The sequence below is a fragment of the Sorex araneus genome, chromosome 4 (assembly GCF_027595985.1).
Source record: "Sorex araneus isolate mSorAra2 chromosome 4, mSorAra2.pri, whole genome shotgun sequence".
In the NCBI taxonomy this organism is placed as follows: Eukaryota; Metazoa; Chordata; class Mammalia; order Eulipotyphla; family Soricidae; genus Sorex; species Sorex araneus.
In genome coordinates, this window is record NC_073305.1 from 40326018 (window position 1) to 40330902 (window position 4885).

Consider the following 4885-nt stretch of genomic DNA (forward strand, 5'->3'; position numbering starts at 1 on the left):
TCCCTCTCTCTCTCTCTCTCTCTCTCTCTCTCTCTCTCTCTCTCTCTGTTTCTTTCTCTGTGTGTGTATATGTATGTGTCTCTTCCTCTCCATTTCTCTCTCTTTCTCCCTCTCTTCACCCCCCTTATATTTCTTAAATGAAACTATTTACTTTAAACCATACACAAAAGAAATGTAAGTGATTTGGGTTGAACTGTGTGTCCTGTGACTCTGCTTAATTTTTTTTTAATATGTGTATTTTATATCGCTTCTCGGCCTTTTGGCTAAGATCAAGTGTAGTATCTGTTCTTATCAGTTTAATATGTGTATTTTATGTACCTATATGCTCAATATTGTGTAAAAATTTCTCAGGCAAAAAGAGGGAAGGAACAGAAAATAAAAATCCCTGATTAGTAAAGGAAGAAAAATCACATATCTGAACTGAGATGTAAGCAACTTCAATATGGAGTAAACACAGCTGCATTTCTATATCCTAAAAATCAACATGTAGAAATGGGAAATGAAAATACAATCCCAGAGCCACAGAGATAGTACAAAGAATAAGGCACTTGCCTTGTATACTGTGACCCTGGTTTGATCCCCAGCTCAGCATCTGTTCCCCCAAGCAGTCTCTCCAGAGAAAAGCCAGGAAAAGACCCTGAGTATTTCTGACTGTAACCCCAAAAATAAATAAGAAAAATAAAACACAATTCAAGAACAGAGTATAAAATATAATTTGAAGAAAATATGTATAAGATTTATCCTGAATTTTTAAATGCTGTAAGGAAAATTAAAGACATAAATAAACAGAGATATGCTGTATTCAGAAGTGGAAATTTTAATATGGCAAAGATAGGTTTTATGTAAGTCCAATCAAAATTCCCAGCAAGTGTTTTATAGCTATAGACAAATTCTAAAGTGTATATGTAAAAGCAGAGTACCTAGAATAAGTACAGAGCTAGAAGAGTTCAAATCGTTTGAAAAATAATAAAGAGTAAGAATCACTCTACCACATGCCAAGGCTTGATACAGTAAGCATAATTCTGATTTTAGAGACAGATGGACACAGAGATCAAAGGAACAGAATAGAAAATCGAGAAATAGACTCACACACATATGCTGAACTGATTTTTGACAACAGAAAGAAAGCAATTCAGTGGAGAAAGGTGCAAACAAATCATCTCAACAAATGATGCTGGAGCAATTGGACATCACAAGCGGAAAAAAATATATAAAAAAGTAGTGAAAACACCTAAAGAGGAGAAATAGGATCACTTGTACAGTACAATGTACAATGTACATTACAGTGTACAATGGCAAGGCCTCTGGGAACTACTTTGACAGTTTCTTATGATACAACATACAATCACTGAAAAAGCCAGCAATAGCAGTATTGAGCATTCACCCTGGGGAAATGAAATGTATGTTATTCACAGAAATATCTATATGCAAATATCCGTACAGTTCTACTTTTATGTGCCTCTAATATATTTCATTGAGTGAAGAAATAAATCATGGTACATATATGACTTCAAATACTCTTTGGCAACAAGATAGAACAAACTTTTGATGCACTCAACAACTTGGATGGTTCTCTAGGGACTTATTTCAGATATGAAATAAAGTCAAAAGTGTACATGCTGTAATATGAGGTTAACACCAAAGACATGAGGGCCAGGAGGATAGTGCCACGATTTGGAAGCAAGCCTCACATGCTGGAAGTTGGGATGGAGAAGGGATCACTAAGTAAATGATGATTGGAGGGATCGCTCAGGATGGGAGATGCGTGCTGAAAGTAGACTAAGGACCAAACATAATGGCCTCTCAGTATCTGTATTGCAAACCATAATTCCCAAAAGTAGAGAGAAAGTAAGAAGAAATGTACCTGCCACAGGGGCGGGGGTGGGATGGGGTGGAGGGGGCAGGAATGATACTGGGAACATTGGTGGTGGAAAATGTGCACTGGTGGAAGGATGGGTGCTCCCTCATTGTATGACTGAAATTTAATCATGAAAGTCTATAAATGTATCTCATGGTTATTCAATTTTTTAAAAAGTGTACATGCTATATTATTTGATTTCCACAATATTCTTGAATTGACAAAATTTTAGAAATGAAGAACAGATTTGCAGTGGCCAATGAAAGAATTCCAGGTTAGGAAGGGTGGAAATAAGAAGGAAGAGAAGGGCACCTGGAGAGTTTAGACATGGAACTGTTCTGTATCTTGACTGTATCAAAGTCAGCCTCTTGGTTGTGACAGTCTCAACCACTGCCAAGTACAGCCAGTGAAGCAAGCTGGCCGCACACTGGATATCTGTATGATTTCTTATAATTGCATGTGAATCTGTAATTATCTCAAAATAGAAAATATTTTTGGCTTTTGGACTACTCCTGGCTCTGCACTCAGGAGTCACTCTAGGCAGGCAGTGCATATAGGGCACTTGTCTTGCACAAGGTCAACCTAGGTTTGATTTCTGCACCCCATTGGGTCCCCAAGCTCTGCCAGGAGTGATCCCTGAACGAAGGACCAGGAGTAAGTCCTGAGCACTGCTGGGTGTGACTCAGAAACAAACAAAAAAAAAAACCCTGAACATGCCACGTAGAGATATTTTTCTTTTGTTTTTGAGGTCACGCAGAGCTGTGCTCCAGGACAACTCTCCCCAAGACAACTCTCCCCTCAGAACTAGACAGACTATTGGCAATGCTCAGAGGACCATGTGTTGCCAAGGATTGAACCCAGGACTTCTGCTTTGAAAGAAAGTTTCTTTTGAAGTCTTTTGAAAAAAAAGGTCTCTTGCTCATTGAGCTATCTCCCCAGTTCCAGCAGATGCCTGCGTCTTGATTCATTCTCATAGTTTAAAAACAAATCCATTAACAATGAATGTTTCTTAGCCTTTTTGCTAAGAAACAAAGCTTACTGTCTACTCAGTATTCAGGTAGGACTATTACTCGAACAATAAGTAGCTACTTTGGAGGCTAATTTCTGCGAATGTGCTTGTTGTTTCCACTTCATACAGCTTATTTCTCAAACACGCTTTGATTCCGCTCACTTCGCCTAGATGGTAAGTAGGTAGAATTGGGATGAAAATGTAATTTTTGAGTGACTTTCCGTTTGTCTCTAGTTACTCTAAAAAGCAATAATAGATTAGCACAGAACATCTGAGACTGAACTTCTTTGTTCTAATATTGCTTTTCCCCACAAACGCTGCTTGGATTTCTTCCTTGTCAACAAAATTGTCCGATGCTGTTTTTTAGAATAATTTCTTCCCCCACTCTGGGATCCAACTCAGGATCATATCTTAGATTTATTGGGCTGCCGTGACTATTGAACTATAATTTGGAACAGTCTTTACTTTTTCTCCAGTGAGGAGGGAGACACTGACATTTCTGAAGAGTGTAGGTTTATTTCTCAGTTTAAGTTTGATTATTTCTTCATGGTTCAGTTAATGTATTTATTGGCATAAGTACTACATAAATGGTATGTCACTGAGTATAATTTCAGGAGGCAAATGATGCCAATTCATCCCATAATTGGTGATAAAAATTTTGGTAACCGGGGCTGGAACGATAGCACAGCGGGTAGGGCGTTTGCCTTGCACGTGGCCGACCCGGGTTCAATTTCCAGCATCCCATATGATCCCCCAAGCGCCACCAGGAGTAATTCCTGAGTACGTGAGCCAGGAGTAACACCTGTGCATTGCCGGGTGTGACCCAAAAAGCAAAAAAAAAAAAAATTGGTAACCTGGTGAATATAGTAAGGGCCAGATATTTGCACTCATTTGTGGCGGGGGTGGGGGGTGATGTGGGGCCTCCTAAACAGTACTTGGGGGATTTTCCTGCCATTCTCAGTTATCACAGCCATTATATGGAGCCCCAATAGTGTTTGAGACCCCAATGGGGTGCTGGAGATCAAACTTGGATCAGCCGTATGGAAAGCAAGTGCCTATTTCTCTCCTACCTCTCTTTCCTATCTCTTTCCTATCTCTCTCTGGCCACCAGATCTTTTCACTCTTTTTAAACATTTTTTTAAATAAAGTTATTCACAATAATTTATTACATTTAATATTCAAACACCAATCCCACCATCATATAGCTTCCTACCACCATAAGAGGAAAATGTGTGAAGATCGTTGTATTTCATCCTGGAGCCATTTAAGTCCTTGTATAGGAGATTACAAGCATGTATGTTAAACCCAAACAAATGTGTGCTACTTTTGGTACATGAGTGGGCTAGAGTAGGAGAGGTATAGGAATTCTGAAATTTACAATGTGATTATAGAGCAGATTTGCTCATGGCAAGGCACATGTTGCTCTCTTCTTGGCCATTGATGAACTTATATGGTGCTGGGGACAGTTTGCGGATGTGCTGCCAAGCTACTGGAAAACTAGGGAGCTAGGGAGGAGAAGGCCTAGTCCTGATCCGAGCAAGCTTAGAGATCTCAGTCCCTGGTCCTGCGTACCTGGGTTTTTCTGCAGGTTCTCTCGTGGGTGAGGCTTGTCTGAGCCTGTGGAGAGCAAGCTTGAGCGTGGCTGCGGTTGGGTTCTGGAGGTTTTTGGCTGTCCCTCTTCGAGTTGCCCTGGTGAAGATAGCCTGGCATGGAGTCAGGACGTTCTCTCTTTTCATTCTTAAAGGAGATATTTTTCTCTTTGTGATTTGCAGTTCTTTTTTTTTTTTTTTTTGGCTTTTTGGATCACACCCAGGGATGCACAGGGGTTACTCCTGGCTCATGCACTCAGGAATTAACTCCTGGCAGTGCTCAGGGAACCATAGGGCTGCTGGGAATCAAACCCAGGTCGGCCATGTGCAAGGCAAACACTCTACCCGCTATGCTATTGCTCCAGCCCTCATGCAGTTTATTTTTTTTTAAGTGACATTGCTCACCTTTATTAAGACTATCCAAGTTGT

The 4885-nt window shown here is 40.1% G+C and overlaps 1 pseudogene; it reads left to right on the plus strand.

The window, feature by feature from the left end:
• Positions 1 to 243: 243 nt before the first annotated feature.
• LOC129404765 (U2 spliceosomal RNA) lies at positions 244 to 348 on the plus strand (annotated as a pseudogene).
• The last annotated feature ends 4537 nt before the right edge of the window (positions 349 to 4885 follow it).